Below are 27,190 nucleotides of genomic sequence, written 5' to 3' on the forward strand. Positions count from 1 at the left end.
GCGTGTGTTAACGCGAACCGCCAGCACACCCGGGCGTGGGCTCAGCTCCTCAGCAATCTCCCATCCCTGTTCCTTTGTGATGGCAGCGCCGCGGTCCTCCGGCCGGAACAGCACTGTCCAGTGCAGCCCCCCGTGAGATGGCACAGCAGCAGCAGCTTTCTGGAGGGCAGCCCTGCGTCTCCGTTGGGCTCGGGTTGACACCTGGCGCCAGGGAATCAGGCCGGTGGCCTCCTGTGAGCCATGGGGAGGTGGCTCTCTTCACTGTCAAGCGGGCGTACGAACAGACGGCCGTTCGTCTGGTTCCGCTTCGGGCTCAGGCTGGCTGCAGCACACTCACGGGCGGTGCCCGTAGGCGCCTGCTGCTCCTCCTCAGACTGCGTCCTCGCCATCAGCTGATCATCCGTAGTGCTTGTTCCCCTTCTTTCGAGAACGGAGGGAAGACGCCCGGCAGGTGTGAGAGGGGAAGCAGAAGGGGTGACGCATAGCGCTTTGCGCTTAGCAGCAGATTCCTCCCCACTGCTGCCATTATCCTCCTCTATCTCCCCTGAGTTGGTGGAACGACGCCTCTTGCGATGGGTCGTCTCATCCATGGAATTGTCCTCATTGTTGAGGGCCTCCTGGACAATAGCTGCACCTGCTGCAGGAATGTGGTCCCCGCTGGCTGGTGGCTGCAGGCGCTGCGCCGAGCTGGCAATGGCGGCTTCCTCGTGCTCAGCCGCTTGCGTCGTCATCTCTGCAACACGTGGTGAAAGGGCCATGGTTCGCAGAGTCTCCTCCGCCATCTCCGGGATTAGGGCAGCGCGCTGAGCTGCACGCTGCACGCACTCGATCCATCTTCCCAAAACCGGTGACGTACCGAAAGACCCGTCGCGGCGGGCGCTGTGCGAGCGAAATCCACCTTGGTGTATTTTCGCCTGCTTTCGAAGCCCGCGGCGGCTGGTTTCTTGGGAGGGCTCCATTGCTGGGGCCCGCGGGAGGTGATTATCCCAGGTCCAGGCCAGGGGCGTGCGAGACGATCGGGCGCGAGTTGGGGGCCCAACACGAGGTGCCGAAGCGCGCGGTCAGTCCAGTCCGAAGTCGAGGGAGCATGAAAAACACGTCCTGCTCCGTCGGAGGTCGGCGAGAGTCTCCCTCTTCTCTGTATGCTCAGTTACAAACTTCCGGAGCTCTCCATCGTCTTCGTCATTGATTAGAGGGTAGACGGCGTTGACAGAAAATTCCCTGAAAAACATTATGCGATTAGTGAGTGCGTCCGCATTGTGAATCAAGTCAGATGGGGTGGCTTGCTGCTCATTCCTCTTTACTTTGTGTAATGTTGCAAGACTATATTGTCACAAACCAACAGTTCAAGTGAGAGGAGAAGAAAAAGAGAAGGGAAAGACACTAAGGTTGATTTGTAAAACAAGTCAGTTTTCGACCTTGTACTTGGAGTAAAGGGATGCACATGAGAAGGGGAAATGGAGTAAACGTGCAAACTAAGTCAATATAATACAGCCAAAGTACTTTTATTTAGGCGTCCGCGGGCTCTTAAGCTTACATGAAGCTCGATTGAAGAAAAAAATGGCTTTGCCCACTAGCAAAAATAAGACCAACCAAATGTCAGGAATGTCAGCCAGCGGCGTGAGGGAGCCTCAAAAACGGTTAGAAATGCGCTTGAATAACACATTGCGGGCTACTTGGTTGATCCTCACATGGTAAAACAGCGCAATATCACACACAGGACTCAGAAAGGTGAGACAAACATAGGCGCTGACCGACAACTAACGGTTTATTGTTCTGGTACCTCAGTAGATACACAACCGGCATCAAAAACAAGAAAAATACAGCCACATCGCAAACAGAGATCAAGCAGGAGCGCTATGATCGCCCAGGCCCCAATAGGAAACGCAGCTCCTTATCTAGAAGGGCTATGGAAGGAGTGCTTACACAACCATATTACACAACGAGCGGATATCAGGCCATATTGGCATTCATTTCCGGGATTGTAAATGCATACCCGGCTTGAGCGGCAGAAGTGTGCGGCGCAGGTTTGGCGACAAAATCACGCGAGAAATTATTGAGGCCCAGAATATTACGAGCCTGCAAAACCGCTTTGTAAGCACTCCTTCCATAGCCCTTCTAGATAAGGAGCTATTGCTCCTATCTGGACTTGGGCGATCATAGCGCTCATACTTTATCTCTGCGGTGTGGCTGTATTCGTTTTCTTGTTTTTGATACCGGCTGCATATCTATTGAGGTATCAGAACAATAAACCTTTAGTTGTCAGTCAGCGCCTGTGTTCGTCTCACCCCTCTTCGTCATGTGTGTGATTTCGCGCGGTTTTATCTCGTGTTAGGAATGTGGCAATATAATATGGCATACTTGGGAGGAGTGATCAGCCCTGCTAGCTAGTTCGAGCTGACATGTTGGAATATAACCTCCTGGTAATATTTCACACCAGTAGAGGCACATAATCATTCGGTTATAGAGTATCCTGGGTAGAACGGGAAAGGATGAAGACTACAGGGTATACGAAAAAGCACTGAACAGTGTTAGAGGAGGGGAAGCCTCATTTCACGTTTCGAGCCAACGTTTTGTCAAGTGGGCTTGTCTTCGTCTGTGCAGTTCGATCATCACTGGCTAGGGCTTAAATACGCTTTTGCTTCCGAAGAAAAAAAGCTGGGAAGAGAGAAGGCATGTTGAATGACCATATTGTCCTAGAACAATATTTCGTGCGGGAGGAGGAGAAAAAAGTAAGGAAAGACAGCGAGGTTAACCGCAAAAAAAAAAGTCTGTTTGCGACCCGGCATTATGAGTAAAAGTGATGAAGGGATGCAAGTGAGATGGAGAAATGGAAGCCTAAAAGTATGTCTGTAAATATTATGCAGAAACGGAAGGCAATGTTAACCACCCTATGGAAGGAACAGCAGTTTACAATAGGTAACAAAATATTGGAAGTGGATATATATTTTGGACAGATAGTAGAGCATATCTAAACCATGAAAGGGAAATAACCCCCAGAATAAGATTAGAACGGAGCGCATTAGGCAACTACTCGCAGATTATGACTAGCAGCTTACCGGTATCGCTCGAGAGGAAAGCATACAGCAGTTGCATCTTACCTGTGCTATCCTTTGGAACGAAACCCTGGAGGCTAATCAAAAAGGTTATACATAAGGGCAACGCAGAGGGCTATGTAACGAAAAATGGTAGTTGTAACGTTAGGAGGTAGGAAGAGTGCAGAGTGGGATCAAGAAATAAGTCGAGCTAATAATATTGTAATGGAAATGAAGACGAAATGGGCATGAGCAGGGCACGTAGCGTGAAGAGAGGATAACCTATGGTCGCTTAGGGTAACAAATCAGATTCTAAGCGATTGCAAAGTGAGCAGTGGGGGCAAGCGTTTAGAGCTTGGAAAATATATATTCTAAACATAATAAGCATCTCAAGCCTCTTATTTCAGAAACTTCTTTCCTGCTAAGTTTGCGCGCAACGCTAGAATTTACAATTTTCTGTATGCCAAAATTGCTAAAATCAAGGTAATAAATAGGTATACTTTATTGAATTTTTAATTTGTACCACAAAACGGGTTCGAAGCTCTGCACAGAACGCCGTTTGTCGCAGGCTCTAAAAAACACTTGCATGACAATATTTGCTTGTTCTTAATTTCTACAAGGCCTGAAAACCTGCGATATATCGATTGCCCTAAGTGCAACCAGTAGCTGTGGCTTCTTCCGGAGTGATATTCTGAATATTGAGAAGGGCCTTCGGCGAGATGATTGCGTTGTCACAAGCCATGCCATTCAGTATTGTGACATACAGTACTCTATGCAAGTTAGTGGAGTTCAGGGCTGGCTTGTTATTGGTACTAACACTTCATCATCATCATCACCATCAATCAGATTATGTCAAGTGAAGGGCGAAGGCCTTTCCTGTCCTGACTAGCCGCATCCACTTGACCCTTCAGAACTTCTTTACCTCTTGTGTCCACCTAACTTTCTGCTTGATCTATTATAATCAACGCATAATTCATAACGACTAGCGAGATTCTACTAGTAAGAAATCGAAGTCTAAACCAATGCTTTTAATACACCTGTAATTTATTGCCATGCACTCTTAATTTAAATTTATACGCCCTTTACTTGATGTAATCCAACAGGTTAGGTTTTTCACAGCCCACACATTAATCTGTTTAATGGACCAAAGCAACCGCTACACCGTTGCTTTAATGGCACGCCGTTTTGTTTTTTGGATCGCGTTTTCTGGTCCCTGGATGGAAGTGGCATTCATTGCTGTGGCGCCTATAAGGCTTTGATATAAAAATGAAAAGATCGTTAAAAGCCTCACAAAGATCTAAGAGAAAAAAAAATGGCCTGAAAAGAAAAGCGTACAGCGTAGGGCTTGCTGACAGGAGCTAAGCGGACTCGACATCTTTTCTGGTTTCTTTCTTTATAGCTGAGCACACATGAAACGTTTCGAGCCAATGAGCTTTGCGCATTGCCGGTGGTAGCGGCAAGCAGACGGGACGTTTTATCTTCCAGCGACATCACAGCTAGCCGCTCGCATCGCACGAGCGCTTCGAGCGCGACTATGACGACTCGGAGCACTAGTTTGATGCAAGCGTCCCCAGCAGAGGCCAGAAACAAATAGGCAACCTGCAGTGGCAAGGCCATAGGCTAGGCGGCGCTAGTGAAGCGTAGCGTTCAGTGCTGCCAATGGCACACCGAGTAATCTGAGGAGGCCGGCGCGGTCGGATTGCGTTCGCGTTGTACGGCGGGAAGCATCTCGGCAACTCATTTTCTGCGGTTTTAAGGCAATCGAATGTCTTCTGAGCTACTTCCGAAAACCAACACTGGCGAAAGGACACCGCCTATTCGAGAATGGTCATGTTTAGAACGTGAACGGTGTCGACGTCACCGAGAAGTGCGCGCTGCTCGCGACAGAACACGCACGCGCACAACTTTGAATTTCTGGTGAGTAGCGTGATGATGAATTAGGAAAGGATTAAATGAATGCAAAATTTTGTATGTGAACTTTTCATTTACCCATTGCGTTCACACCTCATACTCAAACATTGAAAGTGTAGAGAGAACCTGCGAAGAGATTGTTCGCCGTTTCTTCTTTTTTTTAGTTCTTGCTATTTTATTACAGCAGCACACTAATTTCCTCGCGGTTTCGCTTTACAGTTTAATACCATGACGAAGACATTTGTTCGTGGTGCATCTTTCGTCAGTGCTGTGGAGGTTACAGGAGGCATGGTGCGGTACTCGCTACGGATGTCGTGGCGATTGCAAGCACTGTGCGGTTGTAGAGTGCGTCATAAACGAAAGCTGGCATTTAGTCGCCCAGGCCAGGCCTCCGTCCAATAGGCCTGCGTGCCGGAGGCGGGGAGTAGGGGGCTTGCTACATTGTTGAAAAACTAAAGCTCTTGACAACAACAATAACTGGGATGCATTTTGTACCTCCATACCTCAAGCGTGGGGAAAGCCGGCGGGTAAAGCTGGCACTCAACGGCAATTATTTCGTAAATGAGGTCGTTAAGAGTTCGGATTTTTTACTTTTGCTACTAGCTACTAATGATGGAACGATCTATCGTCTGGCACAAGAATCTCTTGAGCAACTTGAGCTGTCGGTGCAAGAAATGTTTTGCGCGGAACGATAAAACAAAGTTCTATGATCAAATCTGTAATTGGAAGTTTTGAACTTATTTCGGCTTTGTGGTTCTGAATAGACACCGCATTAGAAATCTGGTTCACAGATCCACGAGCAGTCTTTTTTATTTCGCCGCTGATGAAATGCGGCTCTAATTTGATGCTGCGATAGCGCGGCTTTGTAGCTTTTGTGGACATTACGTCCTTTAAAAGGACAATGCCACTCGATCTTGCAAAGCATATACCAGTACCCGCCAGATTTTACAGCGCGGAGCGCGTACTGAGTAGTGTGCCCCAACTAGCGTGCGACTCCCCGAGTCAGAAGTTTATACCGTTTCCTCCGCTCAATGGGCAATCGCGTATATTAGCTCCTAGGCCATTCGCCTCATAACTAAACGAATTTCAGTTGCATTACTCTCTCAAAGCCACTAACAACTTCTCTCATCATTCTCCCCAGGTTCTCCCAGCAAGCAGTACGCTTAGGTTTCCTTCGTGATTGTGGCAGTCTTTCTCGCCGCCTCACGCTTATTTTTATTCTTGTTCACATCCGCAGTAGTCGAAGCATCGCACGGGACCACTGAAGCCACTAAATGAAAAACTCACATTCACTGAGATAACAAAACGCGAACGCAGAGGGAGCACAGCGGCCGCAACATACACGGCGTAAGCTTCTGCGCCGCCTCAGTATTAGATCTCGTCGACCCGTTCTATACTTAGCAAACTCCACTGCAATTTTCCAATGGAGAGCACCGAGTTGGCAAAGGAGAGGCAAAAAGGACGGAACGAAACTAAGAGGAGACAGCAGAAGAACGCTCAAGAACGCTCACGAGACAGCAGAAGAACGCGCCGGGCGACTAGAAAAGCGTCGTAACGAATACGCGGCTAGAAGGTGTCGTACCACGTCCTAGAGTGGCTATTCAACTGCGGATGAAACCGTTTCAAGTTCTCGAGAAGAATATAAATGACCAAGTTGAGTTGCTTTCGCAACCCACTAGGTTTAACCGGAGCTAAACCATTGCGAATATATTTATTGGAATACCCTAAATGCCCTCTGGCAAGGGTATTACATGGGGGGGGGGGGCATTACTGGTGTTATAGCCGACAGTGTTGAACGTAGACAGTTTAGAGACGAATGTGTTTTATTCCGTCACACTACTAGCCATAAACATCAGGTTTTACCTAACTATTATCAGAACGCACATCAGTTCAGTTCAGTCGTGTCCGACTCTTCGTGACCCTATGGACCATATCACGCCACGCTTTCCGGTCTCTCACTATCTTCCTAACATCATATAACTTCATCTGCAGCGCCTCGACGACGCCATCTAACCATTGCGTGCGCTGCCTACACCTTCTCCGGTGATCCTCAACCTTTCCCAACATCAAATCTTTCTTTAGCGACTCCTCTCTTCTCATCAGATGACCAAAATAGCTGAGATTTAACATTAGAATTTGATCCTCCAATGAACAGTCAGGGTTTATGGTCTGCAATATCGACTGATCTGATCTTCTGGCAGTCCAAGGAACTCTCAAGAGTCTTCGCCAGCACCACAATTCAAACGCGTCAATTCTTCAGCGGTCAGCCTTTTTCACAGTCCAACTCTCGCATCCATACATCACAACTGGAAAGACCATAGCACGAGTTATACGGATCTTGGTTGGCAGACTAATGTCTCTGCTCTTTACTAGGCGGTCAAGGCTAACCATTGCTCTTTTTCCCAGAAGCAGGCGTCTCCTAATTTCATAGCTGCAGTCTCCTTCCGAGGTAATTTTGGAGCCCAAGAAGAGAAAACCTGCCACAGCTTCCACTTCTTGTCCATTGATGCTCCAGGACTTGATAGGGCAAGACGCCATGATCTTTGTCTTTTTAATGTTTAGTTTAAGCCCAAACTTCTCACTCTCCTCTTGTACGCGCATCAGAAGTCTCTTGAGTTCCACTTCACTTTCTGCCATTAAAGTGGTATCATCCGCATATCTAAGGTTGCTAATACGTTTCCAGCAATCTTCAGTCCAGCTGAATACTCGTCCAGACCGCCCTTCCTCATGATGCACTCAGCATACAGGTTAAATAGACAGGGCGACAGTATGCAGCGTTGTCCCACTCCTTTCAAAATCGGAAACCAATCAGTAAGACCATGCCCTGTTCTGACTGTGGCATCATGGCCTTCATACAGGTTCCTGAGGAGACAGATGAGGTGAATTGGAACTCCCATCTTTGGAGAGCTTGCTACAATCTACTGTGATCTGCGCAGTCAAACACGTTCGCATAATCAATAAACAGAAGTAGATTGGTTTCTGGAACTATCTTCCCTTTTCCATGATTCAGCGAAGGTGGGCAGTCTGGTCTATAGTTCCTCTGCCCTTGCGAAACCCAGCTTGCACGTCCGGAAGCTCCCGATCCACATACTGCTGCAGCCTACCTAGGAGTATTTTCAACATCACCTTGCTAGCATGCGAAATAAGCGCGATCGTGCGGTAGTTGGAACAATCTTTGGCACTGCCTTTCTTTGGAATGGGGATGTAAGCTGACCTCCTCCAATCGTGTGGCCACTGCAGGGTTGTCCAAATTTGCTGACATAATATATACAGAACGTTAACAGCGTCGTAGTTGAGGGTTTGAAGCAACTCAGCAGGAATGCCATCAATTCCGCTAGCTTTGTTCTTAGCAAGGCTGGCTAAGGCCCATTCAACTTTACTCTTCAGGATGCCCGGCTCGAGATCAGTAATCACGACCGTCTAATGTTGGGTTTGTACATCCGGGTCCTTCTTGTACAGTTCTTCTTGTATTCCTGACACCTCTTCTTTATCTTTGAGGCTTCAGTGAGGTCCCTGCCTCGTTTGTCCTTTATCACGCCCACCTTAGCGAAGAAGCTTCCTTTCATATCTTTGATTGTCTTATATAGAGCTCTTGTGTTCCTGAATTGGCTGCTGTCCTCAACTGCTTAGCACTGTATGTTCAGGAAGGCATTCTTATCTCTGCTTGCTATTTGCTGAAAATCCCCATTGAGAACCTTGTATATTTCTCTTTCCCCCATAACTTTTGCCATCCTCCTTTCCTCAGCTATTTGCAAAGCCTCTTCAGATAACCAGTTTACGTTCTTGCATTTCGTTTGCGTGGAACTACCTTAGTAGCAACTTTTTGTATTTCATCACGAACGCCAGTGAAGACCTCTTCTGGCTCTCTGTCTTCTAGATCTAATTCTTGAAATCGATTCCTCACTTCTACAGCATATTCTGATGGAATTTGATCCAGATCATACCTGGAAGGCCTTCTAGTTTTCTGCGTTTCCCTCAATCGAAGCTTAAATTTGGCAACAAGAAGCCGATGATTGGTGCCACAATCGGCCTCAGGCCTTGTTGTTACTGCTTGTATAACGCTTCTCCATCTTTGCTGGCAAAGAATATAATCCGTCTGATTACAGTAGAGACCGTGCGGTGAAGTTCATGTGTACAGGCGCCTCTTGTGCTGTTGAAAATGAGTATTCGCTGTGTTCAGGTTGTTTTCTTGACAAAACTTTACTACCCTGTGCCCAGCTTCATTTGTCTCACCAAGACTGAACTTGCCTGTAATTCCGGATATTTCCTTATTCCCCACCTCAGCATTGCAGTCTTCTATACGAAAAAGGACGTCTGATGATGGAGTGTGGTCTAAAAGGCATTGCAGGTCAGCATAAAATCTCTTAACGTCAGCTTCTTCAGCAGTAGTGGTTGATGCATAGACCTGGATAACTGTTATGTTGAAAGGATGACCTTGAATCTGAAGATAAATCATTCGGTTGTTTTGGGGGTTGTACGCTAGCTCTGCTTTGCCCATTCTTGCTCACAAAACAGACATAATTGTCGCCGGAATTAAATTCTCCCATTGCGGTCCACTTAAGCTCGCTCATACCCAAGATATAAATGTTCAATCTGTCCATTTCTCACTTGAACACTTCCATTTTACCTTGCGTCATAGATCTTACATTCCATCTTGCTATGTGATATATCTCCTTGCAACATCAGACTTTCCGGTTGCTTCCCGACACATCCACAATTGAGCGTACTTTTGGCTTTAGCCCAGCCGCTTCATTCGTCCTGGAGCTACTAAGAATCGCCCTTTGTTCATACCCAGTAACATGTGGGACGCCTTCCAACCTGGGGGGCTCATCTGCCGGCGCCCTATCATTATTGATATTGAGACTGGCCATTGGCAGGAACTACTGGAGTGGGTTGCCATTATCTTTTCCAGTGAATCACATTTTTCAGAACTCTCTGCCGCGACCTGTCTATCTTGGGTGGCCCTACACAGTAGAGCTCACAAATTCATCGAATTTCGCAAATCCCTCCGCCACGACAAGGAGAGGGGATCCATGAGTTTGTAGTGATATGCAACGTATGATGCAAAAACGCTTAGTGCGACCACTCGCTACGGTCGTCCGCCGACGACACAAATTTCTCACCCTGCTCACATCGGCCGCCATGAAGAATCTGTATGTAGTAAAAATGTGCGGCATACCTGCGAAATGTTTGTAATTCATTTTTAAGCTCGGAATGGTGAAGAGCTATAAAAACTTCTGAAGAGCCAGAAAAGAGATTTGCACAGGGACAAGCCAAGGCGGTGGAAAAGAATGTGTGTCAATTTGGTTGTTAAAACGTTTATTTGGGGCCTGCAGTAGAACGCGCGCTCGCTCGCGCGCGCTCCGGATGGGGCCTACGTCGTCCTCTGGGCAGCGGCCGTGAGGCCTGGGTCCCCGCTCACCGTTGCCGGCTCCCTGGCTCTGCCAGCGCCTTGATGACCTGCCGGGCGGCCCAGAGTTGTTCCTTTGCATTTTCGCTCCCAGCGACTGCTTCCAGTCGCGGCGGGATCCTCCCAGACTGAACTTCTTCCTGGTACTTGTTGCAATTCCACAGATCGTGTGCGAAGCCGGCCGTCTCCGTTCGGCAGACTCTGCATTTGTCTAACGGGTGTGTCTCGGGATACATTCTGTGCATCAGCGATGGGCTGGGGAGTGAGCCCGTCTGTAGCTGTCTGAATAAAACGGCTTGCTCTCGACTGAGCTCCGAGCAAGGGGGTGGAAGAGTTCTGCGAGCTAGGCGTAGCACCTTGGTTATTTCGTTGTAGTCGGTCATTCGCTCCTTGGTGCTGAACCATAGCGGCCAGTCGACCGAAGCGCGGTCCGTTAGCGCGCGCGCCTCGGAGTGTGCCGTCTCGTAGTGGTTGGCGTTGCGGTCTGACGCCTCGCCCGCGTGCGCCGGGAACCACTTGATTCTCACCTATTTGCTGCCATCGTCGTTCTTGGTTGCCTGCAGTATGCGCACCGCTTCCTTCGCTACCCTGCCTTTGGCGTAATTTCTCACCGCCTGCCTTGAGTTGCATAGCACTGTGTGGCAGTCGCGGTCGGCGATGGCTAGGGCGATGGCCACCTCCTCCGCTTGCCCTGCCTTGGTGCCTCTCGTGCTGGCGGTCGTGCGAACGGTGCCGGTCGCGTCGACGACGACCGTCGTGAAGCCGTGTATCTTGGCGTACTCAGCCGTGTCAACGTAGCGTGCTTGTGTGTCGGCCGCACGCTGGTCTATCAGCGCTTTTGCTCTCGCTGCTAACCTCCCTTTGTTATACTCCGGGTGCATGTTCTTCGAAACCCAGTCCACTCTGATGTTGCTCCTGATCTCATCGGGGACGGGGAGCTGCGTCTGCTCCATGCATTATATCCAATTCCCAGGTTTTCCAGGATTTTACGGCCGGCCTTGGTCATAGACAGTCTTTCGAATTGCGCGGCGCGTTGGGCCTCCGCTAACTCCTCCAGCGTGTTGTGCACCCCCAGCTGCAGGAGGCGTTTGGTGCTCGTTGTTTCGAACAGTCCCAGTGCCATCTTGTAGGCTCTGCGGATGAATATATCTTTCTTGTTTCTCTCGCTCTTCTTCCACTTGTGGTAGGCCGCCACGTACGCTAGGTGACATATGAAGAACGAGTGGATCAGTCTGATCAAGCTCTCCTCCTTCATTCCCCTTTCTTGCTCGTGAATTGTTTGAGTAATTTCGTGGCGTTCCCCGCTTTCGGAATGAGCCGGGTGACGGTCTCGCCATTGCTGCCGTGCGTCTCGATTGTCATTCCCAACACTCTGATTTTGTTGACTCTTGGGATCGCGTTTCCATCTCTGGTCTTCACTTTGATTGCCTCGTACTCTCTCGGGCTGCTCTTGGGTTTGCGGGGCTTGACGGGCGTGTAGACGAGGAGCTCCGACTTGCTCGGCAGGCATCTGAGCCCCGTTCTGTCGAGTTGGTCTTCGATCGCATCAACGGCCACCTGTAGGGTGGATTCGATGTGGGCATTGCTGCCCCCTTCCACCCACAGCATTATGTCGACCGCATATATCGTATGTTGGACTTCCTTGATGTTCCTGAGCCTTTCGGCCACTCCTATCATCACGAGATTGAAAAGCACTAGCGAGATGACCGATCCATGAGGTGTGTCTGTGCTTCCCAGCTTCTTCTCCTGTGCTTGGAGGTCCCCCGCTCTGAGCTCGGCCATTCTGTCCGTGAGGAAGTCATTGACGTAATTCTATGATCTCTCTCCCATGTTGAGTTTCGAGACTTGGGATAGGATCGCTGAGTGCTTCACCTTGTCGAAGGCGCTCTGCAGGTCGAGTCCCAGTACTGTTTTCCTGTCGCCGGTGTTGCCGTCGATGATGTGGTGCTTGAGTTGTATCATGGCATCTTAGATACTTAGATGCTGCCTGAAACCAATGATCGTTTCCGGGTAGAGATCTTCTTTCTCGAGGTATTCTTGCCACCTTTTGAGCAGGACGTGCTCCAACACCTTGCCCACGCAAGATATGAGCGATATGGGTCGGAGATTATCCGTGCCGGATGGGTTGCCCGGCTTGGGGATCAGGATGATCTTGGCCTTCTTCCACTGCGTCGTCAGCGTTCCCGTTTTCAAGCATTTCTTATAAAGCTCGTGAGGATTTCTATAAATTTGTCGTCGAGGTTCTTAAGCGCCTTGTTGGTGATACGGTGCAGCCCGGCCACCGACCTGCTGTTGAGGTCCTGCAGTGCCGTGCGAACTTCTTCTACGTCTATATCTCTGTCGAGACGGGCGTTGGGCCGCCCCCGTACGGCCCGTGGCACTCCGTGGGCGTAGTAAGCAGGTATCTGTCGCCGATGCGTTTCGTCACCTTACCGGCGCCGTGTTTAGAGACTTCGCGCGCTCCGGCGGGGGGAAGGAGGCTTTTCTCTCCATGCTTTCCACGCGACGCCGCGCGGGCCTCGCGCCGTACCGGCTTGATGAAAATGTGCGCCGATTTCGTGGCAACAGTCCCTGCAGCTTGTGCGATCTTGCAGCGCATCTTCATATCTGCGACTGAGGATCTCCCACCTTCAACGCGAATGTGGAAGGAAGAACGTTGCGTTTCATTAGCGAGGATAAAAATACGCCCGAGAATAAATGAAACACATCGCTGGCCACAGAAATATACGCAGATTAGCCGGACACCAGTCATCGCTTCCTCGAGCGTTTACCTATGCAAAACACTTGGTCGGAAGGGAATTCTTTGACGTCGCTACTCCGTAGGCCGCAGGTGAACCTAAAACCAGCAATATTACAAGTGTTGGTGCACCGCATATCTGTGTATGTAGCAAAAATTACATGCATTCGAAGATGATGACAAAACACATCAGCACTAGTAAGTGGCGACATTCTGATGTTTGCCTGCTCGAAAGCGATTCATTGTAAAGATGCGGGACACGTGATAGCCGGAAAAAAGATTCGACGTGTTTAAAGGACGATCGGTGAATTACGCGCAGACGTTCTACACCCCACAAAATACACAAAGTACGAAACAGCAATGTCGACTACATAAATACTACCGCCATAGCCATATCCCGTCATGATGTAGTGGATAGAGCATGTGCCTGTTCTACGTGAGGACAGAAGTAGATTCACGACTTGTTAAAGTTATATTTTTTATTTTTCAAATGGTAGTCGTGTTATTTTATAGTCTGCATGCTTTTTCCGACCTGGCGTCTAATTTATTTTCTGAAGCGAGGGCCACGGACCCTCAGGAATTTCCAAACTCAAGAAGCGTAGCTTGATGGGCCAGTTGGTGCATTGTTGAAGGTGAAAACCAGCGAAAAGACGACGCGTTACCAAGGAAGGAGTGCACAAGGACGACGCCGGAACACCACTGAATTTAGTAAATAGAAATGATCAAACAGAGCAATGAGCGCAATGCGTCAGAACCAACGCCATGAGGGGGAAAAATTCGAAGATAGTGCAGGAGCGACTATCTTGCACGTGGCAAAATTATGTTCCATTCATAAAATTATATTCCCTTGCAGAACACCTGACGGAGCTGTCACTGACGCATTCTGTGCCTACCTTTTTGATATTTAATGCTTCCTGACCTCTCGATACATCTGTTTTTCCACGGCCCATGATGCTGATATTACTAAGGGGGGGGGGGGGTACAATTATCACAACTGTTGCAATGCTTCGGAAGATTGGTTGTGTTATCCGGATTCAATGAACTGCGGTGCTGCCTGCCTTAAGCGTCAAAAATACACTGGCCAATTTGGCCAATGCAGGCCTTACCACATGACAGGGGTAGAAAGTAAACAACGTCGATTGTACACCCTCCCACTTTTTTAACCTGAACGCACGAGCTTCGACCGTCGAGTCGATAAGCGCTGTATAAAGGAATAGTGGCGAAATGAGCGAGAATACGCGCATGCGCGGAATGAGCACTCCTGTGCAGCTGTCTTCTGCCAGGCTGTTCTGAGAACGGGTCCTCACCCCTGCTTTTTTTTTTTTTTTTTTGAGAACCGTTATTGTAATCATCCTTTTTTTTTTCTGAATGCCTTCATCAAGTTGTAAATAAGCGGTCAGGTGGTAGCAATAGCGCTGAATTGAATGCGATATACGCTCGCTGTTTATACTGCATGCATATCAGAATTTTGTTTCTGTCACGTAGCAGGTTCCTGCTGAAAATTAAAGGTAACAGGAAAGCGGGTGGTGCTACGCGGTCTTTTCTAATCTTTTCCCAGCGGCATACAGAAAACGTAAGGAAATGCAATAACCACGAAAAAGCAGGTGGGGTTTGATTCAATTTCCGTAACAGCCTCGCAAAGGACAGCTGCACCGGAGTGCGCATTGAGGGCACGCGTGTATTCTCGCTCATTTCGCCGCTATGTTCCGTTGTACGGCGCTTATCGACTCAGCGGTCGACGCTCGTGCGTTCAGGATAAAAAAAGTGGGAGGGTGTACATTTCGTGAACATAGTTCGGTGCTTGACGTTGCAGATCTTTTTGTCCTTATTTGGTTTTCACCTTCAACTATGCACTAACTGGCCCAACAAGCTATGCTCCTTGAATTCTACACATCGTAATTGGGCGTCTTTTTAGGTGTTCAGTCTCCTTCAGACCAGGTGGCCTTTACGTCAACACCATCGCTTTATTTCCTACAAAGCCCGAGTTTACTCATACTACATCCGAAATGACTTGCCACTCCTGGACGTCATCAATTTATTCGGTCTTCAGAAGCCCTCTGTGGGACACTGGAAACAAATCTGCCGTACTCTCAAGACTGAACTGTGGAGACAGGTGGGTCATTTGCATGACTGGCTTCGCCTCTTTCGCCTTCAACATGGAACTGGTCAGTTCGCTGCCAGCAGGCTCCGCCAGCACCGTCGTCTCGCTGCTCAACTCACTGAATCCTATTGGTCATTTGTTCGCCGAAACCTGCAGAAAAGCAGAGCGTTCAGGCCGTCGGTACAGCAGTGACATATCTTGGAGGTGCATAGGTACCTCCTGACATCGACGTCCTTTTGAGGAAAGGCCCTAGGTTTGCCCTAGAACCCACTGTAAAGAAGCACGAACTCCTGGCTTTAGCCCGCATTGTCGCAGCAAATGCCCCCGCCGAAGAAAGGGATATATGCTTGGCTGAAGGCGTTCACTGTCTTTTGAAGAACTGCACACGGGGTGTTCCCAACGGCGTATACCTGCTTTCTGCCACTGAGTACTTTAAAAAGCACAACCTCAGTTTGACATTATCCAATAAGGACGGCGGGTTTGTTGTAATGCCAACAAACATGTTATCCGCGAGAGCTCACGACGCGATTAATAGAAACTTTAAGCCTGCAACCGCTAAGCCATCAAAATAAAAAGAACCTCAATCTTGAGGTCTTGCTGAAAGAAGTGAACAACAGAAGACTGATGTCCTGAGAATGTTATTTGCCTCAAACATGCGTAAGACAGGATGCCCCTTCAGGGTCATCGTCACAGAGGACGGCTCATGACAAAAAACGGTAGGAGTGTTCCTGAAAAGTTCAATGGACACCTTGGCACCCGACGACCCCTTTGGCGTACAGACATCGACGAGCGTTATTGAGTTTTTGTCTAGTGCTTCCGTGAGTGCCAATTCCGCCATATCCGTAGACATCGAGGACTTATTCTATTCTATTCCCCAAAAGAATGAAACTACTTGAGACTGTGCATCACCTCATCGAAAGCCGAGGAGCGGTTTCTTTTCAGAACAGTTCGGGCTCATTTGTGAACTCGTTTCTGGAACGTTTAATGTGTTACCTGTCATCGACTGTTGCAAAGCATGAGGACTATAGGTGTATAAACAAGAAGGAGATTCCCATTGGCTCGTGTGTAGCTGCCGTACTGTGCCACATATTTCTGCCCAGCTTTGACAATGTGTTGCATCACCAGCTCACTGATGCTCGAAATATTAAGGTTTTAGGTACGTCGATGACTTTTTAGTCCTTTTAAAACAACGTCCTTTTGACAGCGTCGATTCGGCTGCTAATGACATATGTTTTAAAGAGACTTCGAATGATTTGAGCTTCACTCATGAGGTCCCACTTGATGACAGCATCAGATTTTTAGATTTACTCGTCACCTTTTATGACGATAGCCACGCAAGAAAGGCCTGTTGCCCTATACCTCTTTCCATTCTAAGCTCGTAAAAAGAGGAATAGCCAACCTCCGCCTTGCGAAAAAGCTGCCCACACGTTCTGCAGAATAGTTTCCTTGAGCAGGTGTGTCGACTGCGGTCAGCGGGTTACCCTGAACAGGATCTGATTTTCGTTGTAGAATCATTATCAAGTAAGCTAAAGGTTGAGCACATGCCTCGCAATGAAGGAACGTCAAGTCAGGAACCGATACCGGCTGTAATACCGTATATCCACATAATATCGCATATTGTGAAAAAGGTTGCTATGAGATACGGAGTCAAAGTTGTCTTTTCAGCGGCAGAGAAAACGTCATCACTGTGTGCCCATATGGCTTCAAATAAGGACAAAAAGATCTGCAACATCAAGCACCGAACTTCGTTCACCAAATGTACAACCGATGTTGTTTACTCTCTACCCCTGTAATGTGATAAGGCCTACATTGGGCAAACTGGCCAACGACCGCTTAAGGCAGCACCGCACTTCACTGAAGCTGAATAACACAACTAATCTACCGAAGCATTGCAACAATTGTGAAAACTGTACCCCCCCCCCCCCCCCTTTAATAATGTCAGCAACATCGGCCGTGGAAGAATACAGATGGATCGAGAGATCTTGGAAGCATTCAAAGTCAAGAAGTTAGGCACTGAATGCGTAATTGAGAGCTCCGTCAGGTTTTCTGCAAGGGAATATAATTTTATGAATGGAACATAGTTTTGCCACGTGCAAGATAGTCGCTCCTGCACTATCTTTGAATTTGTTCCCCCTTGTGGCGTTGGTTCTGACGCACTTGTGATCCTTGCTGTGTTTGATCAATTCTATATGGTAAATTCAGTTGTGTTCTTGCGTCGTCCTTGGGCACTCCTTCCTTGTTAACGCGTCCTCGTTTCGCTGGTTTGCACCTTCCAGAAGCAGAGCTCCGCGCTTTTTTATGCCGATTCTGCCTGTACCATTTAACCAGAAACCAGACAAACCCGTCCATTCTGAACTGATACCGGGCAGAGTATTTCCGCTTCTGAACAGAAGCTGGGCCTATCGATGAAGCTTAATCAGAATGACCGTTCCAGACACGCCAGCGTAATAAATAAGCAAGAAACCAAACATAATCTACAAATATTCTTTATATAAAGAGCACGCGTCGTTTCACGAATACCTCGTAAATTGGAAGCCGTCGAGGTGTGCGCTACAAAGTATATACGCGTATCGATTCGCTTTTGTACGTGCAACAGTCGCTGCTGCTCGTACGGTCTTGCGTTGCGTCTTCATATCTGAGACTGAAGATCTGCCGTCTTCAACGCGAAAGTGGAAGCATGAATGTATCGTTTCGCCAGCTCCATGGAGGAAGGAAAGAACTTAAGAGAGGCCCTGACGTCAATTTTTTGAAGCCGGCGCGGCCGCGCCGCGACCGGACGCTACAACGCCTCCTCCTCTTTTACCCTCCGCATTTTCTGCCTCCGCGACGCTCACGTACCTAGGGCCCTTAACAACGCTGTTGCTAGTGGCCCGAGATTTCATAGCAACAGCCTCGCCACTGCAAATGGCCCGACTTGGCTAATCCTGAATTTTGACGTCACTTCCGCGACACTTTCTTCAATGCAGTGGGAATGGCAAGGACCTCTCCAAAGTTGTTTCCTTCCTCCATGGATAGCGATGACAAAAATATGCTTGAGAAAACATCGCTGACCATCGAAAGATACACAGACAGCCGCACACCGGACGACGCTTTCTCGAATATTTACGTATTTAAACCACTCTGTCGGAAGTACATACAATGATGTCGCTGCTCCACTGGTATCACATGAAGCTAGAACGCTCAGTATTACAGGTATTAGTGCACCGGATAAACTTACAAGCGTTCGTAGACGATGACAAAACACATCAACACTAGTAAATTATGATATCTTCAGGTTTCCCTGCAATAAAGCGACGCATTACAAAGATACGGGATATATTTGAACCCTCGTGATAGCCTGGAAAGAAAATTCAGTGTTTAAAGGGCGATCGGTGAATTACGGCCATAAAAGCTACAGCCAAAGAAAATATGCAAAGTACGAAAGAGCAGAATTAGCTTGCGAGCTCCGCAATGCGAGAAACCATTGCCCTGCAGTGAGTGCAGCGCGACTGATAATTACGAGAAAGCGGCAAACTCAAAACTGTTGCCATTATTCTGATATACATGGTAATCACGGTGATGAATTTCAAACTTAGCTCCTACTTTCATCGCATATTCGTATTTTGATATAGTTTGACAAAATATTTTTATGCCTGTCTAGCAGTCCATCGAACCATTCGATCAGAGAAACAGCAGCAGCGCTCGAAGAGCATACGGCCCCACAAAAGGTGTCTTTCTTTCGGAACGATTTGCTCGTTTCTGCTTTCTTTCTTATTCATCAGACGTCTCCCAAGCATATATGGGACCTCGCTACTTTGAGCCACGGCGTAAACATATCTACGCACCAAGCATTGGAGAAGCGTCATGAATAATAAAACCAGCGCCATCGATATCACTGCTGCGTTCAATATGCCCCGACTGTTTTGTCTATGAATAAACAATTATAAGCAACGCCCTCCTTATAAAGTGCACTGTCCGGCGTTATATTCGGCCTCTGTTTCTAAACCAATCGCATGAAGTTCGCCTGAAATAATCGTCTTTTTTCGAAGTCATCACATGTGGGACCGGTCAACCGCATTCTCACGAATGCCGAAACACAATTATTTTTTATTTTTCCTTGTGGCTCGAATGCAAGTGTGCAGGAATTTTAGGCGTGTGTCACGCAACACTTCTTTTTATATGGTGAAAAAGTTAGGGTTGCCTGGCACGCATTATACTTTATTCATGAGAGCGAGAAACCATTTGATTTTGCCGTCGAGATTTCCTCGATTTCACAATGATTGCTACGGATTCGAAGTCTCACGTGACTGGTCAGCGAAATGCAAAATCAGTGGCGGCACAAAACAAGCCCTTTTTGCAGCCAGAAGTGTTCGGTGGCAGCCGCGATCCTTGTAAAGTGATGTTCTCAACTGGAGTTCGTAAAATGTCCTGTAGAGTCTTTAAACCACTGCAGCTCGAGATGCGTGAATTGGCCAAAGAGAATGAGCGCAGTAGAATTGTGACCAGAGTTGAGGGTGAGTTCTTATATTCTGAAAGAACTGATTTATTTTACACTTCATATGGTAGTTCAAGTAAGGAGCGTTTACTTTGTCACCGGGGAGTACACTACAACATTGTTGTCTTTAAAAAGAGGAAATTGTGCCATCAAAGCAATGTGCAATACATATTTTAGCTTATTAACGTAACTAATGATATTTTCTGGTTTTAATCTCTACTGTCGAGAGCATACGTTTGCGGTATGCGTTTCCTCTAAAAACCGGTGTTGGGCTATTCTTACTAGAGCATGAATAATGTATATGCATCCTCTTAACCCTATCGGTGTTTGGGCTAATTTTCTACACGAGCGTTCTGGAAATAATTTCCTGCAGAACCGCGTCCTATGAGCTTTGGCTGAGAATAGTGCATTATAGTGGGTACTGCAACATATGGGTTTAAAGCATATTGTTGCTTGCCCCGATACAGTAGAAGTTTGATAAACAAGAAAGGCGGCATCAAACTTAGTTCATACTGTAACAGATGAAACGGTTTTAATACAGGTGAACTTCGTATGAAGGACGAACGCACATGGCTCAATAAAAACCCGGATCAGTCTGCACGCGCCTCGCTTCCACCGCTTCTTCCTCTGCTGCTTCCGCAGCTTCTCAGTGCGCCGCTACGCGGCGTAACAATTCCCCCCGGGCAAATTATTCTCGTCCTCGAGAAAATTAGCTACATCAAAGATGGCAGCGCTTCATGCGAGCCACGTGAACAACTTGTGTCTTGCGGGATTAGCGGTTATCCGTCGTGACTTTGGCATTAACGTAATTCACGTCATTCAGTTGGTCCAAGACGACGAAGGGTCCATCGTACTTGCAGAGAAACTTCTCATGTAATCCTTGCTTGCGAATAGGCGTCCAAAGCCAGACGTAATCTTCAAGGGAGTATGCACGATGATGCAGATCGTAGTGTTCTTTCGAGCGGCGTTGAGAAGCGAGTGTGCGTAAGCGGGCTATACGACGGACTTCTTCGGCACGGCATAGTATCCGGGAAACAGACGCATCGTCGTTGGGGGAATATGGAAAGATGGTGTCTACAAAAACGTGGGGAGTTCTTGCATAGAGTAAAGAGAAAGGAGAATAGCCGGTAACTTCATGGTTTGCAGTGTTATAAGCGTACGTCACATACGGTAGCACTGAATCCCAGTTGCGATGGTCAGACGAGACGTAAATGGACAGCATGATTGTCAAGGTGCGGTTGGTGCGCTCAGTGAGACCCTTGGTCTGCGGATGATACGGTGTCGAGTGTCGGTAATGTGAACCACAAAGTCGGAGCATTTCTTCTACAACATCAGCAGTGAATTGCCGACCACGATCACTTATAATAACACGGGGTGTGCTATGGCGAATAATAACATATTGCAAAAAAACGACGAAACATCAGCAGCCTTTACGGTAGCGAGAGCAGCGGTCTCCGCGTATCTGGTAAGATAGTCAACGCAGACGATAACCCAGCGGCAGCCTTCTACAGTCTTTGCAAAAGGACCGAGCAGGTCAATTCCAATCTTTTTAAAAGGTGAGGTAGGTGGCTTGACGGGTTGTAAAGGTCCGGCCAGCATGGTGGTGCGTGCCTTAAGTCGTTGGCATTTTTCAAATGTCACAACGTATTGCTGGGTGGTCTTATACATTTGTGGCCAATAAAAACGCTGGCGAATTCTTTGCAGGGTACGACAGAAGCCTAGATGTCCAGAGTTAATATCATCGTGCATGGCATGCAAAACTTGTGCACAGAGACTTTTTGAGACTACCAAAAGGAGGGCAGCACCGTCAACTGAGTAGTTCTTCTTGAACAAAACACTATCTTCGATAGTAAACTGCGTTTGCTCTGCTCTTCCTTCTGCGTCTTGTATAATAGGCTGTAGTAACCGGTCGTTGCGTTGTTCTCGCCTAAAAGTCGCCATACTAGGAAACGTCGACACGATTAAGGCTAAACACCCGTCGAAGCCATCTTCATCGTTAACGGAAGTCGACAATGGGTGCCATGACAAGCAGTCTGCATAACTGTGATCTCGTCCACTCTTGTACGCGACACCAAAGTTGTATTCTTGTAGGCGCAATGCCCAGCGCGCCAGACGAGCAGATGGATCGCGAAGTCCGATCAGCCAGCATAGCGAATGGTGGTCAGTAACTATGGTGAAGTAGCGTCCATATAGGTATGGTCGGAACTTGTGCACAGCGAACACAACTGCGAGGCACTCCAATTCGGTAACTGTGTAGTTCCGTTCACATTTTGTCAACGTACTGTTGGCATATGCAACAACGTGTTCAGCCCTACTATGCAGCTGCAAAAGCACCGTCCCAAGACCGACGCCAATGGCATTAGCGTGGACCTCCGTCTCAGCAGAAGGGTCGAAGTGGAGCAGCAGTGTTGCTGAAGTTAGAGAAGACTTGAGAAGATTGAAAGAAGATTTGCACTCTGGGGTCCACACAAATTGCGAATCCTTGTGCAGTAGAGAAGTAAGGGGGTGGGCAAGTAGCGCAAAACCAGCAATGAAGTGACGAAAATAACAAGAGGCCAAGAAAGCTCCGAAGACTTTTCAGGGTGCGTGGAGTTTCAAGTCGCGTACTGAAGCAATCTTCTGCGGATCCGGCCTGATAGCTTCCTTGTTGACGACGAACCCAAGAACTAAAGTTTGTCGATCTCCAAAATGGCTCTTCTTCGAATTCAAAATGAGGCCCGCATTGCCAATGCATTCAAGAACTTTATGGAATCTCTCATTGTGCTCTTGGAACGTCTTTCCAAAAATGATAACATCCTCAAGGTAACACATGCATATTTCCCATTTGAGGCCACGAAGGATAATGTCCATAAATCGCTCGAACGTCGCGGGAGCATGCATAATCAAAAGGGCATTACATTACATTCGTATAAACCATCTTGTGTTACAAAAGCAGTCTTTTGATGATCGGATGGATGCAGAGGAATTTGCCAATAGCCAGATCGCAAATCAACAGAGGAGAAATATCACGCCGAATGCAGACAGTCAACAGCGTCATCAATGCGAGGTAACGGGTATACGTCTTTCTTTGTTACCGCATTCAAACGACGGTAGTCTACACAAAATCGCCAAGAATCGTCTTCTTTTTCGCACCAGGATCACAGGTGCGGCCCACGGACTTGAAGATTCTCGGATGATTCCTTCGTGCAGCATTTCGTCCACCGGTTCTTGAATTATCTTGCGCTCTGCTGGGGAGACTTTGTAAAGTTTTTGGCGAATAGGGGGTGCACTTCCTGTGTTAATTTTGTGCTGTATCCGAAAAGCTGGGAAATGGCTACCCGATCCATTTGAGGCAAAGTCGAACACTTGAGCATGAGTTGTCAAAATGTCTTGCAGAATACGACGTTCACTAGATGGGAGCGATTTGTTGACCATGCCCTCAAACTCCGCACAATATTCAGACTTGTCGTTCACGGCTCCTCTGCAATCGGAAATAATTCAAACGGTATGAGTCACATAATTCTCAAATCTCGCGAGTGTCAAACCAGAAGGAAGACGAGCAAGCTCTTCTGACACGTTTACAACCAAGAGGTATGCGCGACCATCCTCCGCCTCCACGTCCGGAGTGTGGCACCAAAATATTTTTCTCGCTCAATTCGAGACATCTGGCTCGACGAGTATTGAATGTTTACCCATGAAGGATTCAGATGACTTCACGGGGAGAAACGTCGCCGTCATCGCAGGCAGCAGCACATCTTCCTTCAAGGCGAGAACTCCTTGATCACTCCGAGTCATTTTATTTACTAATGCGGGGGTAATGTTCGGCTGCAAAGAAATTTCACTGGCACTAAAGTCTAAAGTCGTACACACTCGCGCAAAACGTCAACACCCAAGATAACGTCATGCGTGGCACGTCTCATTACAACGAATTCTGTCCTATAGCCCTTGTAACCAATTACAACTGAATTTGAGCACAGGCCAACCGGAACTAAAGTTTTACCCCCAACTCCACAAAACGTAGTTTTTTTGGTCCCGCACAAACATAACTTTCTGTAGAAGGCGGTTCTTAAATGAAAGGCTCATAACTGACATAGCGGCACCAGTGGCAACCAAAGCATCCGTTTTAACATTGTCTACATATACTGACACTTTGTTCTTTAGCATGACAATAGGTAGAGGTATGCGTGAAATTGACCGTCCGGCGACCTTACCTCCATCGGTCGCACCACCTAGTTTCCCAGCGGTGGAGAAACAAAGCGGCGACGTGGGGATGGCGAACGGGGTTGTCGCTGCGGTGGGTAGTGATGCTGCGATCGGACACAGGGGAGTCATTCCGTGCGTTGTGTTGAGGGGAAGAGGGCCGATAGAAGGTTCCAGGCAGCTGCTTCGCCCACTGGGTGCCATTCGTGAAGCGTGGTGCTCGTTGGACATGGGGTCGGGAAATTTGACGACGCCGGCAAAAGCGGAATATATGTCCGTTGCCGCCACAGCCGTAACATACGGGTGGCTGGCGGCTCTTGTAATTCACTTCAGGATACCTTGGAGGCTGAAATTGGGCGACAGAAGCGCGACGAGGAGCACCACGAGGCACTTCATCCGGATGGGCTGGACGCGGCTGGAAATAAGGGTGCGATGTTGGTTGCAGGGTCCGCTCGACGCCGATGTTGTAAGATGGTTCACCGTTATTTTGTGCAATCCATAGCGGTGCGTTGTTCCCATAATGATACAGACCTCGATGTCGGGTGGTAGGGTACATCAAACTTTGTTCGTTGCCGCTGAATATCCAGCTCCTCGTGTATAATCCTTCTAACCATAGAAGCTATGTCTTCAGCCTCCGGAATGTCGATACCGGGAACAGCTGTCACATTTGAAAGACGGCCAAATTTGCGCGCTATCCGACGTGCTTTTACCGCCTGGAATGCCCGGCACAGCTTGATGACGTCTGCAACTGTGGTAAGGGTGCCCCGCGAAATAAGTAAGTTGTACACATCATCAGCAATCTCCTTGAGAAGGTGCCCTACCTTGTCTTCTTCTGACGTCTACCGGTTTACAATGCGACAAAGTTTCAATATTTCTTCGATATAACATGTGCATGTCTCACCGGGCAGCTGGCCTGTCTGGGAAAGCTTATGCTAAGCGCGTTCCTTCTTCGCAAGGGTATCCCCAAAGGATTTCGTAATTTCTTCAACAAATCGGTCCTAGGTCGTCAGGATTTCTTCGTGGTTATCAAACCAAGTCAGAGCCGTGCCACCGAGGAAGAAAACAACATTGTACAGACGTACGATTGAGTTCCATCGGTTGTACTTGATGCATCTTTCGTAATGTCGGAGCCATTCCTCAACGTCATCTTCGGGCTCACCGTTGAACGTACGCGGCTCTCGCTGGTGGGGAAAGGCCGTCGTCTCTTCAGGTCGCTGTTCATGAATCTGCGTCGTGCGGGTGATAGCCAATGAAAGGTACTCTTGAGGATATAAAGGTGGCAAACCTGCTACACGACGGCTACGACGAGGTACTGGCGGATCCAGAATGTTTTTCCTAGCGCCTAGCACCAAATGTAACAGATGAAATGGTTTTAATACAGGTGAACTTCGTAGGAAAGACGGACGCACACGGCCTATAAAAACCCGGATCAGACTGCACGCGCCTCGCTTCCGCCGCTTCTTCTTCTGCTGCTTCTGCAGCTTCTCAGTACGCCGCTACGCGGCGTAACAATATGCATGAAGGCAATGAAAACAAAAACCTTATTTGGGACTCATGACTACTGCATAAACAAAGCTGAAAATGCTCTCAAAACAGCACAAACTGTACGAATTCCTACCACGTCCTCGTTTTTTGTCTCCAGCTGTTTCCGGTGTACTCAAACATTCCGTGCACTGCACCCGCATCAGATACTTGCAGCAGTCGTGTACTGAAAGTTGTGCGCGGTGAGATTTAGGCCTCAAAGCCTGGTTGGCTGATGTGTGCAACGTCTCGTTGTGAACTCAGTATCCAATTATGCTGCATAAATAACGGCACAATGCACCTGCGTTGGAGAAGAATACAGATAACATCAACACCTTATATAGTGGTGCCTTCACAAAGGCGGCGCTTGCGATGTAGTAGGACATCCCGAAAAGAGTTCTGTCTAATACAGTTGACGCCATTAGCAAAATAATGCCAGAGCTAAAATAAACAGCGCCGTTTTTCGCTAACCAGTAAATCCCGGTCCCTGCTGTATCTATCTGAAATGAATTCACACTTTATTTAAATTTTATTCAACCTGAAAAAACATTCACGCTTTATTTCACTCAATAAAATTCGCGGCTATTGTATACAGTTCTCTATATTATATAGACTTCGCATATCGTGGTCTCCTACCCCCGAGAATGCCGCATGCGTGCCCTTCTGTTGTGTACAGACAGCGGCGCGGAAGTGGATCAAGCGATTATAAACCTAATCTCCCGTTACCGAAACTTGTGATAAGCGGATCATATTTTACCGCTCCTTATAAGCTTCGTTGAATGAGAGTCCACTGTACTGGGTCCAGCATTAATATGGATGAAAATAGTTCGCCGCGCACGCTCTCAGCGCACAGTGATGAACAGCTCGCTAAAAAAAAATTGCAGCTGATAATGTGACATTCAGGTATTCATTGGTGCAAGATGCGGTTTCTGAATATCTGTTTCAATGACGGAGAAGGTACTTATTCTTTCTTTTTTTTTTTTGCTTCTTGCAGGGCATCTCGAGAGCTGCAACAAGAGGCTTGCTCGGTTCCACTATCGTAAAACACTAAAATCACAGAAAAGCAGGAGCTGTTACATGGTTAACAGTTTCTGCCTCTGCCAGCGGCTGTGCTTAATTTTCGGGTGCTCTTTTATGAGCAACCTAGCCCACAATCGCCTTGACCAGGCCGAGGCAAAGTTTTTCACTCCTTACATCTTCTATTCTCTTGCATGGTTCATCACTGTGTTGTATTTCCAAGGTGAGCAGATCGTACAAAGGGCTATACGGATGGATATTGTTGGCAATTTTTATGAAGCCATATCGGCAATCCTCAATATTGCTTTGATGGTCAAAGTAATCATTAATTTTGCGACCATTACCTTTGGTTCTAGCCACATCCTTGAGTTTTTCCGCATGAGCTCTGGGTATGAAATATCTTCGGCATACAGACCTCCTCTAACAAATTATTTAGGAAAAAACGAATGGATTATTACCATCTTCAGGTTTCTCATCTTGGCGGGAGCGACTGGAATGTCACTTATAATGCTTTTAGGTTACATTCAGCATATCTCCAAGACAACTTTGTCATGGTGGACTATAGTCGTCACTGCAGCTATTTTTGTTTCCATTGCTGGTTACTTATTTTATGACTCCCTAATGTACCTCGCAATGAGATCCATCTTCCAAGTCCTTGTCGGCTACGTGCGCGAGCAGAGGAGAGCTTTCGACGAATGTCGACAGGCTGCCGATGAAGAAACCGCTTTTACATCATTGCGATCCAAACAACGGACATGTCTGATGGTCGACACGGTACGAAAGAACATGTCGAAGATAAGGGACA

At 47.7% G+C, this 27,190-nt stretch overlaps 1 pseudogene; it reads right to left on the reverse strand.

The window, feature by feature from the left end:
- Positions 1–10,320: 10,320 nt before the first annotated feature.
- Positions 10,321–12,318, reverse strand: LOC146209612 (uncharacterized; annotated as a pseudogene).
- Positions 12,319–27,190: the final 14,872 nt, after the last annotated feature.

Source organism: Amblyomma maculatum, chromosome 1, assembly GCF_055883805.1.
Source record: "Amblyomma maculatum isolate TAMU_Amacu chromosome 1, ASM5588380v1, whole genome shotgun sequence".
NCBI lineage: Eukaryota > Metazoa > Arthropoda > Arachnida > Ixodida > Ixodidae > Amblyomma > Amblyomma maculatum.